Source organism: Eubalaena glacialis, chromosome 4 (assembly GCF_028564815.1).
Source record: "Eubalaena glacialis isolate mEubGla1 chromosome 4, mEubGla1.1.hap2.+ XY, whole genome shotgun sequence".
Taxonomy (NCBI): Eukaryota; Metazoa; Chordata; class Mammalia; order Artiodactyla; family Balaenidae; genus Eubalaena; species Eubalaena glacialis.
In genome coordinates, this window is record NC_083719.1 from 23373055 (window position 1) to 23388405 (window position 15351).

A 15351-nucleotide genomic window follows, 5' to 3' on the forward strand; every position below is an offset into this window, starting at 1 on the left:
TCATGTTTTATCAAACTGAACACAGTTTCAAAAAAACAAGCACGATTGCTCAGTTATGGAACATCTCCATGAGATTACACAGCACCACTTAGAGCAGTTCCTTGAAGGAAGAAAGGAAAGACATTTCTGTTAGTTGCTTTCCACCTCCTGTCTCTTGTAATCAAAATCTTTGTGGGGCACTAATTCACCTAAACTGGGCCACTAGGAAGGCAGGAATTTGCAGTTGGACGTGAGTCCAGCTCAGGTGGACTGGGTCCTGGAGCTGCTGGAGCTCATGCCTTGGAGGGCACACAGGTGGTCATGTCTAATATCCATCCCTGGCCCTTTGGCACCCTGGGACAACTTACGGTGTTCAGAGATGAGAGGCAGTCACCGGAGCCAGGATTTTCAAATCATTGCCTTCACTCTGGAAGTGAGGGAAATGAATGAGACCCAAGTAACTATGAGTGGTGTATTGACTCGGTCTGTAACAGTTTACCCTTCATGCCAATTAAATAGCATACACTCTTATGATATACAAATCTGTTATTAGTAAAAGAGACCCTGAATTCTATCTCAAGAAAGAAGGAGCAAGTACAGTCCCTCAGAGTAGAGGTCAATGTCAATATCCTTCAATATATTCCTTGATGTTACAGGGGATCCTAGAATCAAAGTTGCTATTTATCTTATACTTCCTTTACCATTCATTCTAGATTTCACTCACCTTTGGACAACATTTTTATTCTCACTCATTTGTCTGATGAAGTGATGAGAATTTCATCTCTTGAGGCATAAGACTGTTGATAAGAATTTTCCTATTTCTACTACTCAGTTTTCAAACCTTTAACTTTCACCAGACCCTGTTAAGTCTCTTGCTCTGTAGTTCACTAGGACCTAGACCATTTTGATATTCCAGAAAACAACATGCTGATTCACTATATTAGTGATATACTCATTAGACCAGGGAAGCAGTAAGTAGCATGTAGTCTTATCTACTAAGACACAGGCAAACCAGAGGGTGAGAGATAAAGTTTCAAAGATTCATCGATCTGCAGTTATTTGTGATGTTTATGTGAGTCTAGTGCTCTGTGACATTAAATTCTCCAAATTTATAATACTTGTTATACTTTGAACTTCCAGCCTATAAAAAATGAGGTGTGGTTTTTAGTGGACCACTTGAATTTTAGAGGGCTTGTGGTTACTGTTCTGGTGTTTTTATGTGATATTTTAGAAGGTTACTTGATTTGAGTGAAGCATAGAGAGGATGCTACATGATGTTGCAGCCTACCACTTAGATATATAATCCAGCAGATCTGATGGTAATAAATATATCTGAGGTACGTAAGGATGCTAAGCGGAGTTTTAAAGGATTCCCTACAACCAAAATTTGTATAGATAGAGGTGGAAAAGATGAAGGCCTGGTTGAAAGTTTGGCATGGTCTAGCCCAACTATGGAAAATTAACTACTATCTCATTGCAGTGCCCCCTCTCTCCCTGGGCTGACCAGGGTTTTGGTGATGGGAAATACTCCTAATAGGCAAAGATACAAGCAATACACTTAGTTATCCAATATGTATGTCTGCTGTGTGGAAATACTCTAAATTCTGTGCTGTGGTAGAGAACTCTGCCATGAGGTCATTGGCCTGAAAAGAATAATGCAAGAAGCTTAGGGTTAAGGAGTTCTAGGGAAAATACATATGGATTATTTAGAACACTTCAGTAAGGGCTGGGTTGGAGAGTACAGAAAGAGTAAATCATGATTATTCTCCCTACCATGGGAAAGAGGAAGCCATGGAGATGGATGGCTATTCTTACTGATTCAAGCAGCCAGCATCATAGTAGAGAAAGATAGAATCTTCCATTCTAAGCAATTCTGAATATTAAATTTGCTCTGGATATAGATTTGGGCTCTCCTGCTCTCAATTCACACTTTTTTCCCAGAACTAAGTAAACTATACCACCTATACACTGAAGACACCCAAATTCAGTATTTGGGATCATTGGAAAGGTGGCCGTATTTTCATAGAAGATAGTGATGGAGCAGACAAGGATGTAGGAGGACTGTGAAAAAAATGTACAAACTTGGAGGCCAGTCAAGAAATGTGAGTATTTTAAAAAGGAAGAAGAGTTCAACTCTATTGAATGTTGTTGCTAGATCAAATAAAATTAGATATCGGATCTTAGCAAAGCGAAGTCATTTGAGTGTTAGGTGCAAAGCACACATAGAGGTTGGTCAAAAAGTGAGTAGGTATGCAGGTGAAGGCATCCTGAATCCACTAAGAATCTTTACAAACAATTTTCTATTTTCTAGTAATTTTTTTTTTTTACATTTTACACATTGACATAAAGCATAATTTTGCCATATCTTAAATGATGACTGCTAATCTACTTCTTTTTTGTTTTACTAAAACCATTTACCCTTTTATCTCCTTCACTCCTTACTTCACTGACTTTTGATCTAAAAAAATAAAAGTGAATATATCATTAGTCTTGACCCATTGCCATTTTCCTACTCTATTAATCTCTCTACTTTCTTATCCTGTCACTATAGATCCACTGACTAACCAAAAAAAAAAAAAAAAAATGCAAGTAACTAATTAAGATAGTGTGTCTATCATTTTACTTATTATTATTTCTTTGTATCTTCATAGTAATTCTATAGGAATATCAATTTTTTTACTCTCATTTTACAGATGACACTCAAAGTCACAAAATACGGAAGTGGTAGAAGTGGGTTTCAAACCCATTCATTCTGATTCGATACTTGTTTTTTGATCACAGCTCTCTATTAAACCCTCACCAATCATTTGAACTACCATTCTGTTCAAATTCCTCATATCTTAAAGCTTCCCATGATTAGCTATTGCAAGATGTCATCAATATAGAGTAACCTCTATGTCACTGCTATCCTCTTTCTCAGCTCTTGACCTTGCCTTGTACTTCACTAGAATTATTAGGGTCAGAAGACACAAGATAGGTATTTTCTTTGTCAATCACATTGTATTTTTTATTCAGAATCTCAACTACATGCTTCCTTTTCCTCAGTTCCAAAGGCTGGGTGCTCATTTCTTTTGCAAGGTTATATCAACTGTCTCTGCATTGGATTCTATCTTCTTCCATCTGTTTCGGTACTGAAATATTGCCCTATATTTAGGACTTTCTCTCTTCTACATTTTTAGTTCTCTCATCAGTTGCTCTTTTCTCTGTATGTATAAAAATACTTAAGTATTTCCCATAGTGGTTAAAAAATAAATCAAAAACAACAAAAATATTCTCAAACCTGTGTACTCCTGTGACTATTTATTGAAATAAAGAAATATCTAAAGCGGCCTAGTAAATGTAGTCATAATAATCAATGCCAAGATATATCCAAAGTGAAATTATTAGACCTTTTGAATAAAGAAAGAGTCTTAGCATACTCAAAACAAAATAATAATAATAATAATAATAATTTATTGAACTACTATGTGTGTACCCAGTTTATTCCTTATCATTCCATTGTGTGACTGTAGCAAAATCTGTGTATTCATTCTATTATTGATGGACATTAGGGTTGTTTCCATTTTTTGGCTACATTATATGTAGTGTTGATACCAATAGTTTTATTCAAGGTTTTAGGTAAATATGTGTAGTAATTTCTATAAATAGGTTACTTATCTAACAGTGGAATTGTTGGGTAATATGGAATAATATTGTTCAGTTTTAGTACAATATTGACAGTTTTCCAAAATAGTTGGGTCAATGAACACTAGACGTTCAGTTGTTCCATAAAATTGCCAACACTTGATACTGTTTTTCATTTCATTTTACCTATTCTGTTGAGTGTGAAAGATTTCTTAAATTCAGAAACCACTAAGCATAGAGGAAAAAAAAATACAAGTTTACCTACATAAAATAAAGACGTTCTACTTATCAAGAGACACCTTTAAGAGTCTAAAAAGGCAAGCTTCAGCATGGGAAAATATATTCGCAATTCAAATATTTGTAAGATACACATAAATATTTACTAAGAAATTGAATAAATTTGAATTTATTCAAATAAGTTTCTATGAATAAATCATAGAAAAAAATGAACAAAACACTTGAACAGCCCTTTTACAAACAAAGATATCCAAATAACCAATACATATATGAAAAGGTGCTTAACTTCCCTAGATGTTGGGGAAAAGACAAAATAACACTTTATACCAATCAGAATGGCTAATCTGGAAAATATTTTCTTTTGTTTCTATTAAGTTTCTGGAGTGATACCAATTAGTCATATCTTTAACTTTTTGAGTTTGTATTTCCTTGACTCTATGAATAATGTAAATTTAAAACCCAAATCCTACAAAATAGCAGAATTACAGTATATGATTTTTCACGAGCGCTTGCCTTGCATTCTCCATCTAGCATTCAGGCCATTTTAGAAGATTTCTGTCATGTAAACAAATGCACTTTTTATTTCCTGCTGATTTTTCCATAAAGGTATAACCCTTTCAAAGTCCCAGTTTCATCCAAAATATCAATTCCAGCTGACCATCTTGTGTCAGCACAAAATATTGTCTCCTATTCCCACTAAGGCTATTCAACCTTGGGATCTGGGATAAATATACCATCATAGGCCTTCAGGGAAGCCTTGGTTTCAGGGGTAGTTTACTTGTCTGACTTTCCACTTATTTTCACTGTCAGCCTCCTACCTCCTGGTTTGGAATTAAAAATGTTAGCAGTTGGATTTGAGTCTGAGCTGAACGTGTCTGCATATCATCCAGACTGAAAACATGTCTGAAGATCAAATTGCTGCATGAGAATATGTAGAATGAGGAGAGACTATAAGCTAGAAAAAAAAAAATCTACTGGAATTTAAGAGGCAAATGGAGAAAAATTTAAGAGGCAAATGGAGAAAAATTAACAAAGGTGAATAAGAAAGAGTAGAAGAAATTAAAAGTAGGAAGTTTTCTCAAGATGTTTGTTAATGAAGAAAAGGAGAGAAATAATGTTATAATTCATGTGAGGTTTGCTAATAAGCAGGATTTTGGTTAATTTCATGAGACAAACATGAACAACTGCTGATGAGGAGGATTCTTTTTGAAGGAGAGATGGTCTCTGAAACATGGAGGAATAAATATTCCAAGATTGAGTCATTGTAAAATGTCTCTCTTTAAGGAATGATGCTGGATCTATATGATTGATATCTGACTGATATTTTACAACATTTCTATGTATGACACAGTATGGATCATTGACCAAATAAGTTGTTCCAACTTTCAAAAGAAATTTTTCTTAGTCCTACCAGTTCATAGACATCATATTACTCATCTCTACTCCACTGAAGAAAGCCATTACCGATACTTGCATATCTACAGGATTATTTGACCATATGCCTCTCTTATAACCCTAAGCTTGCTCTCCTCCAAAAAAATGGCAAGATTATTTCTCCAATTAATTGATAAATTTGTCAGCTTCTCTCTTTTTCTTCTCCTTTTGTTCTCTTCAATTCCCAAAACTGTGCCATCTGCTATGCACAAAAATTTTGCTAATATTAGCTATCTACTACTGGTGGCTACTTATGCATAGCTACTCTCCAAAAACTTCATGCTTAAGCCATGCCAATGACACATTTATATATTTTTTTATTTGCTTTGCGAGTGTATTCAATATGTCCTTATTGTTAAATAAAGTGGACATTTTTCAACCCTCATTTTCTTTGGACTCTGAAATTTTTTCATATCTATTGCATAACATTTTCATAGTTACATATGTACTTCCAATGCTGCCCATATTACTCAGTTTGTGGTCTGGATTCTCCTCCCCTAACTGTATTCTAATGCTGAGGTTGCTCATTTAATCTCGAGACATCTCTTCTTCTTAAGAGAGTCATACATTCCCAGATGTTTAAATGGTGATGATAGTGATGGCAATAATATCTAACATTTGTGAATATGTATAAAACTCTAGATGTATGACAAGTGTCTTGCATATAATATCTCATTGAATTTCCACAATAATCCTCTAAGATCAATGTCAAGAGGTGCCATTGCAATCCCACTTTTGCAGGTGAAGAAATTAAGGTATAATCCTTTGATTAGGAAAATTGTTTGTAAATGGTCAAGCTTTTGAACCCCATCTATCCAGTACCTCTGCTTGTCTATAAGCCCATTGTACTCACATACTTTCTTTATAGCCCAGAAATCTTATTTTTTCTACTTGATAATATCTTGCAGACAATTGGACAGCTCCACTCAAATTTTACTTGTCCCAAACTTAACTTGTGATATTATTCCATCAAAATCTCTCCTATTCCTGAATCTCTTTCTTAGTAAATGGATTGATATTCCATTAATAAAGTGATCAGGCAAGACACCTTTGCCCACCTGTCACAAAGCACCAAAAATTCTTTATTCTCCCTCCTACATTATTTATTTTCTCCATTTCTACTGTCACCTCTTTCCAGCTGCCACTATCTTTCTGTTAACTGCTGAAATGACCCTTAACCTGTTGATCTGAATTCCTTTTTTTTTGTTTTCTTGCTTTCCAATCCAGTATTCACATTGCAAAGGAAACAGTTTACAGAAACACGAACTCATCCTACTGTCATCACATGTAAGTTATTTCCACAGTTTCTCTTTTCTACTTAATAAAACCGCAAACTAAGAATAATTTCAGGTTTTTTTTTTTCTTGATATGATCCCTTCCTACTCTTTTAAGCTCATTCCATAGCAGTCTCTTCCTCTCTTTATATTCAGGTTGAACTTTCTTTTTCAGGAGGCCTGGGCTCTAGAAAGTTTTTCATCTGTTAGGAAAGTCTTCTTTGCTTGCTTCCAAATGCACCTTACCCTGTGTTGTGTTATACCTCCCTGTGGTATATTTTCTTGGCATATTTTGACTTTGCTTAGAAGAGAGTAGGAAATTTGCCACGTGTTCAAGACACAACTTGTTTCAGCCCAATCCTAGAAAATGTGCAATTTCCATGCGTATGTAAAGTAGGGAGGAAATACATGGCTAGCCTAAGGTAAATTGGACAAAACAATTACAAAGTAAACTGGCAGAAAGAGGGCCAGACACTGATCTCCCCAGTTCTTTGTAGGGAGAGTGTATTTTTCTCTTGACCATATGTTTTCATAGATGTTAATAATGTGCTTTCCCTTGTTCTTCTTCTCTTCATCCTCCACCTCCTCTGTCTTCTCTTTCTTCTCCATTTCTTCTTATTTTCCATTTGAGCTAATTTCTTTAAAAAATTCATGACATTTCTCTTCAATATATGTAGAGGAAATCTGAAATTCATTGAGAAAGAATTTAGGGACATTGAAATAGCTCCCACCACTCACATTGGAGGTCTAAATACAAAGAACTTATCTGATATCAATGGATTTTTAATGTTTTGTATGAAAATTAAAAACTTGATTCTCCCCATGTCCTTTTCCCTTTATCTGTCTTCAATTTCTATAGAAGAGTGAATCTATGAAGATTTCTCTTTAGTCTCTGATATTAGTTTCAGTTCACTCACATTCATGTTTTGCTATGCTTATCACTTTACAAATTATTGTTATTAATTAAATTTTATTTCATGTAAAATAATATATAATGATATTTTTATTTATTTTACTTTAACTTTCCCACCTCCTTTTGCCGTACACTGTAAGATACTCTCGCATTCTACCCATTATGCCAACAATATATTCTTCCAAAGTCTTAATGGAAAAATGTATCATTAAAATACTTTATTACCGTTATGCTAAAAATGTTGTAGGACCTTATGCAACAAGCCACTATACATAGTCTTCATACTAAATTAAGCTGCATTTTGACATGAAAAAATAAAAGAAAAAGAATTTCCTTAAGATAGCGAGAGATGTTGTCATTCCCTTCAGACCTGCTCTACAGTTATCAGTGGGGAAGGATTTTACTCTCCGGCATGGACTTTGACACTCTTTCTACACCGGCTTTTCAGTTGAGACGATAGTACTAGATGTTTGGGGAAGTAAGTTTACTGATGGGAAATACATTTATATGCAAACCTATGCCTCCCCCCAACCCCGCCTCATTACATTAAAGAAAATCTCACTAAAAGGGGCTTTTTGGCAAAGAGTAAGCAAAATGCTGGTTTTTGATCATTAAACTTGATATATTGATCAAGATTTGAAAAGACAGCTTAAATGATTCAAAATTTGCATATGTTTATACAGGATACCTACCCTTACCTCACCTTTGGCACTCAAAGTGACAGTTAAGGAGATTAGCAAAGAATAAGTGCTTGGAATGCAGTTAAGTGCAACATAAATGGATCCTTTCCTATAACAGTTTTAATGGTTACTTAACCTACATATGACTCCATTTCTCCTACAGAAAAATAGGGATAATATTTATCATTCATAAAACTTTTTAGTATGTTACCCCATTAATCTCCTATTGCTTTGTATAACCCTGAGAGAGAAAACTCTAGACAAAATACAGAGGCTATAATGCTGGCACTCAATTTTAGATACAGAAACTGATATACCCAAAGACTTGAGCTATTGCAATTTAAAGCTGTTACAGGAGTTGCAATCTTTCACAACAAGCTGAAACTAAATAACCTGTACTTTTGCCTCACTAAGTTACTTAAAAATATAATACATTAGTATATAAGGACACACCAAAGCAATCAATATTTTATGAAATTGCTGGACTGTAATATGGATTTTTAACAGTATTAGTGTTAAATGCATTAACTTTAATGAGGAACTTAGAAATGGTCTCTTAATAACCTTATTGGGATATGACTACTTTTAAATGGCTTTTACTTTGTCCTTGGAATTCATATGATGCATGTGACAGAGGCTTGTTTAGTGTTAACAGAGGATTAGATGAAGGAAATTAATTAAAGCTTCCTAGCAACGTTTTCCCCTTGAGCTATTCAGTACGCTAAAGTGGTGTGACAGGGTACCATCCTTTCTCTAAATCTACTCATTAAATAACTCAATTGGGTTTAAACATCCTTTTTTAAAAAAATTAGACCATAATTTTTCTCCTTGTCTTTCTAACCTGACCCCTTCGAGCCGCTGCCACGTCTGTGATTTGTAATTACCTTTTAGCTTCTAATAATAGGATGGCCACAAAGTGTGTCCATGTGTTTCAGAGTCTACCAATTCACTTCTTGAGACCTGTCTTCAATTGAGATGACAAATTTAAATAGGTTAGGGACATTTGTTTAACTAATCCCCTGGACAAATAAGTATCTAGAATGATTTCCTATATTAGATGAAATGCAAGTCTATAAATCTTTTTAAACACTGTTCATGCCGCACTTGAATACTTGTAATAATAATCATTTTTCATTTTTATATTTTAGAAATAAATAGATCTATTCTGGCTTTAAATTTTCACAAATGGTGATTTTCTCTGTTTTTAAGACATCGTTATAAATGTATTAATTCTTAGCTATTAAAAACAATTACTTATAATACAAAATAAAAATAATATTTACCAGCATTTATTGTTTGTGGATTTTTTGATGATAGCCATTTTGACTGGTGTGAGGTAATATCTCATTGTATCGATAGTTTTGATCTGCATTTCTCTAATAATTAGCAACGTTGAATATCTTTTCATGTGCCTCTTGGCCATCTATATATCTTCTTTGGAGAAATATCTATTTAGGTCTTCTGCCCAGTTTTTGACTGGGTTGTTTGTTTTGATGATATTAAGCCACATGAGCTGTTTGTAAATTTTTCAGACTAATCCCTTGTGGGTCACATCATTTGCAAATATTTTCTCCCATTCTGTGGGTTGTCTTTTCATTTTGTTTATGGTTTCCTTTGCTGTGCAAAAACTTTTGAATTTAATTAGGTCCCATTTCTTTATTTTTGTTTTTATTTCCATAACTCTGAGAGACAGATCAAAAAAGATATTGCTGCAATTTATGTCAGAGAGTGTTCTGCCTATGTTTTCCTTTAAGAGTTTTATAGTTTCTGGTCTCACATTTAGGTCTTTAATCTATTTTGACCTTATTTTTGTGTATGGTATTAAAGAATGTTCTAATTTTATTTTTTTACATGTAGCTGTCCAGTTTTCCCAGCACCATTTATTGAAGACACTGTCTTTCCCCCATTGTATAGTCTTGCCTCCTTTGTTGTAGATTAATTGACCATAGGTGTGTGGGTTTATTTCTGGGCTTTCTATCCTATTCCATTGACCTATATTTATATTTTTGTGCCAGTACCATACTGTTTTGATGACTATAGATTTGTAGTATAATCTGAAGTCAGGGAGCCTGATTCCTCCAGCACAGTTTTTCTTTCTCTAGATTGCTTTGGCTATTCAGGGTCTTTTGTGTCTCCATACAAATTTTATAATCCACAAACAATAAATGCTGGAGAGGGTGTGGAGAGAAGGGAACCCTCCTACACTGTTGGTGGGAATGTGAATTGGTACAGCCACTATGGAAAACAGTATGAAGTTTCCTTAAAAAACTAAAAATAGAGCTACCATATGATCCTGCAATCTCACTCCTGGGCATATATCCAGAGAAGTACATGGTCTGAAAGGATACATGCACCCTAATGTTCATTACAGCACTGTTTGCAATATCCAAGACATGGAAACAACCTAAATGTCCATCGACAGAAGAATGGATAAAGAAGATGTGGTACATATATGCAATGGAATATTACTCAGCCATTAAAAAGAATGAAATCATGCCATTTGCAACAACATGGATGGACCTAGAGATTGTCATACTGAGTGAAGTAAGTCAGACAGAGAAAGAGAAATATTGTATGATATACCTTATATGCGAAATCTAAAAACAAATAAAACAAATGAACTTATTTACAAAATAGAAACAGACTCACAGACTTAGAGAATGAACTTATGGTTACCAGGGGGGAAGGGCGGGGGGAAGGAATGGTTAGGGAGTGTGGGATTGACATGTACACACTGCTGTATTTAAAATGGATAACCAACAAGGACCTACTGTATAGCACAGGGAAATCTGCTCAATATTATGTAACAACCTAAAAGGGAAAAGAATTTGAAAAAGAATAGATACATGTATATGTATAACTGAACCACTTTGCTGTACACCTGAAACTAACACAACATTGTTAATCAACTATACTCCAGGGAATTCCCTCATGGGCCAGTGGTTAGGGCTCTGCACTTTCACTGACAAGGGCCTGGGTTCGATCCCTGGTCAGGGAACTAAAATCCCACAAGCCGCGTAGTGTGGCAAAAAAACAAAACAAAACAAAAAAACTATACTCCAATATAAAATAAAAAGTTAAAATAAATAATATTCACAAAGGAAAACTTTATCTTCTTGGAAAAAAGAGAACATTTGACTATAACAATGGCATATGAAAAGTAAATTAGACTATAATACATCTTTTGAGTTGTATTAAATTTGATGTTTTCAGGTAAACAAGTACAAAATCCAGAGTTCCTTATTTTCTAATCTCAGTCAAATAAAAAGCTCAAGCTTTAAAATGTTATGATACCTCCTCTTTTGATGTCAGGGATGAAGATATAAAGCTATCCCTCTAAAATTAGGGTTAGACTGTGCAGTCTTTCTTCTTTTTTTCCTCAAGATATTATTCTTCTACACACAATTTTGATGAGGAAAACCAACCTGGATAAAGGAACATGACTTCTGTTTAAAATAATTATTTAGGAAATCAGAAATAGATGGTCAGTAGCATGGTTGAATTAATAACACTCTCTGTTCAAAATAGAAATAAAACGTGTTCACACAGACAAATATAACTGTATTTTAAAATATCAGTATTATAATTAAACATGTACTCTGTGTGCACACAGGCATATGTGCACTTTCATACACACACACACACAAGGACTGTTTATCCAAATTGTTAATATACTTTGCTGATTGCATTGTGGTAATAACTCTATGAGAAAGCCAGTGCTACTATTCCTCATTAAATTGGACTATATCATCTGAAAGTAAAAAAATAAAGCTGATCACATTGACAAATTTTACCTAATTTAAAACACTGATACACCAATATAAAAAGCCACTGTTTATATGGTTAGCACATTTGTTAATCCATTATTTTAACCATTATAGGATTGACAGTATCATTCTTCTGCAAGCCAGACACATTCGAGTTTTGAATCAACCCTTCTAATAAATCAGATGTCTAAGATTAAACATTTAAAATAAGTTACAATGCAAATTTGACCAAGTGAAATGCATTTGGTGTGTTTCAGGATCATAACAATTAAGAGATGATAGCTATTGTTCTAAAATAAAATTCCATGAATGTAATATTTAATGAGATTCAGAAATATTATAACACATTCACGTAAAATTTTACTCCATCATTAGTGAGAAGCATAGTAATTCAACTGTCTTAAAGCATGTGCATAACATTTTATTGCAGAAAGGATCAGAAACATTTAAATTCTCACACGAATCTAAATTCTCTATTCTCGTTGTGCATAGTAATGAAAGTTGTATTTTACCTAACTAAAAATGTGAACTGCAAAATTTCAAGATTTCCTGTAGGAAAATATAATACCAGTTTCTTTGTGGAGTTTTTGGTACATTGGTAAAGAGCATAATTACAATTGCAAACAATTTTTTTGCTTGGACATTAAAAAAAAAAGTGTACCTAAATAACAAATAATAGGAGTTTTGTCTTAATTAAATCTCCTAGAAGTGCTGTCCTTGTAGTGTTTTTTAAATAGAATGAATCTCAAAATAATTCCAATGAATAAAGATAATGTCTTACGACATTCAAGTGCACCATTTATAGTAAAATTCAGGTAATATGTTGGCAGCTGGTAGGAAGCTCCAAACACAGAAGTATTTCCACAGTGTTTGTTTAGATTTAGGTGGATTTCCAACAGTTACTGTGATTTTAATTCATCAGTCCTCTACAGTGGGATTTCTGAATATGTAATCTGTACAGCACTTTCATCAGGATCAGCAGGAGTGCTTATTTCAAATGTGAATTCCTAGGTCCCACCAGAGACCAAATGAATCAAAATCTATGGGGCAGAGCATGCATTTGCATTTTAATGATTTGTCCAAGTGATCCTTATGCACATTAAGTTTGAGAACGCCTGTGCATCCTTAAATCCAAGTAAAGAATATATGAAATATATATCAAGTAGTTCACAGAGTTGTTAGTCACAAATAAGACCAGGTGAGCAAATGCTGTAAAATAAAAGTTTATATAATCTGACAATTATAACCTATTTCACAAACTTTAAGTACAAATGAGGAAGGTTAAAAGGCTCAGAGTGTGCCAAGGTCACAGACCTTCTCTTAGCCGTGGTGATTTTCAAGCTTGCCTGAAGAGTCCCCAGGAGGACTACAGATACATTATAGATAACAATGTCACAATACAATCTACTGGATGAGAATCTCTTGGGGCAGAGGTCTGGTAATCATTACGTTTAGCTATCTAGTCTGGTGACATTTATCATTAAGGGAGTTTGGAATATACTTCCTTGAGCATTCCCAGGCTGACACTACAAAACACTCATAATGATCTGAATTGCTAGTGTGGCATTATAGCCCTAGTTAGCCCGATCACTTTAATTTATGTCTCTAATATCTATTAACACCCTATATGCCATTACTTTTTTCTTCAAAGGATTGACTTAATACCGACATCTTATTACTGTTTTTAGCTAGGATTGTTTTTAATGAATAATCATTAATGTACTCAATATTTGTACAATCTAATCTGTGAGCTGTCTGATATAATTTCCCTACATGAATTTTCAAAAGTTTCATTGCATATACAAATGCATTAATAGCATTTGCATTGACAATAGTTAGGGGAAATTGTCATATCTTATAACTTGACGAGGTGTGATCATTAGGATTTTTTCTCTAAATATTCACTTCCATATATTTTTCTGTATATTTTCTATAAATTCAATATCTTGAAATATGTGTATATATTATGACATGAGACAAACAAGCTTAGAAATGATTACTGTTATCAACACTCACATAAGTATATTGATTCAAGGCTTATAATTTAAAAAACATTGTAATGAATACAAGTGAAAACAGAAAAACTAAAATTAGTCATCTCTCAGTTAAGAAAACATTTATACAACTGTTTAAAAATAACTGTAAAATTCAGTTGTATACATTCATTACTATCCATGTAAAACCAAAAACTCAGTTCCTTAAAAGATTCTCCTTCAAGAATAATCTGTAGTTTAGAGTGGCTTAAATGTCCAGCTACCTTGCCTGTTCTTTGCCAGTGTTTTCTGTGCTGGGAAGCAGAGAATGCAAAGGGCAGCCCCATATTCTGGTCCTGCAAGAGAAACAGAATGGTAAGATTCGGGAGATACAAGCTGCACTAATTATGTCACAGAGACTAGAACAGCAGTGATTTTTCCCATTATTATTATTTTATATCAGTAGAATCTATTTAATATATTCAATAATTCTATTATTTCTAAGACCTTCCACAAAAGGGCATTACAATCCTTTTAGTTTATTGCAAACATATATATTTTTTAAAGCGGATTCACTTTATTTATTTATTTTTTGGCTGCACTGCAGGATTTGTCAGAAGACAAACAGTAAGTTGTGAGTTCCATTTTGCCCAACTACTTTTTTCTTCACACCCTGGAGAATCTGGTGTCTGGAACTGTAGAGACATCATCATGTTACCACCCCTTCTCTTCTCAGGTTGAATCCACTGTGACAGAGCATTCATGTCCTTAAGAGGCAAGGCCTAGCAAATAGCCTCTCACAAATCCACTGAACATCACAGTGTCCTGTTTGATAAATTCTGTTGCTGCTTCAATTATATTGCTGATTCCAGGTGCTGCTTTATTTGCTCATTTCTGAATCAGGTCTTCCTGCTTTCTTTATATCTTTTTTCAACTCTGTCCCAGTTGATTTGCACATAGTTACTTTGACTGGTAAATCTGAAGAAGATGGCCAGCAGCCTACTGTTGCTGTAAGTTTTCCAACTTTCTGGAACAAAAATCCTGCACAATGGCCAGTGCAATCTGGATGGCTACTGAGTATTGTTCTACCGGAGGTGCCAAACTATGGCCAAACATAGATTCTACCGGCGGTGTCTTCTTGTATACTGAGTTAGGTCCAATATGAATCATCATCACTTTCATATTCAGGTGAGAGAAATCCCATCTAGACTGGCCTGGCCTTGGAATCCAGAACCAAGTGAAGAGGACTCAGCTGTCAAAGAGGGGCAAAGAGGGCCTGGGGTTGGAAGAAAGGGTCATAGACACAGAAGTAAGCACTTCATGAAAACTAAGCAAATGGTATTTCTAGGTAAATCAGTCTTTCTGTGCTGGACTAATTAAAAGAACTTCACAGCTCTCTCTCCCCAAGCTTTCTCACCCTCTGGAACTGAGGGTTTTTACTGCTTCCCCCATTATTTTTCTAATTAAGTA

At 34.4% G+C, this 15351-nt stretch overlaps 1 pseudogene; it reads right to left on the bottom strand.

Moving 5' to 3' along the window:
* Positions 1-14649: 14649 nt before the first annotated feature.
* LOC133090491 (FUN14 domain-containing protein 1-like) lies at positions 14650-15085 on the bottom strand (annotated as a pseudogene).
* Positions 15086-15351: the final 266 nt, after the last annotated feature.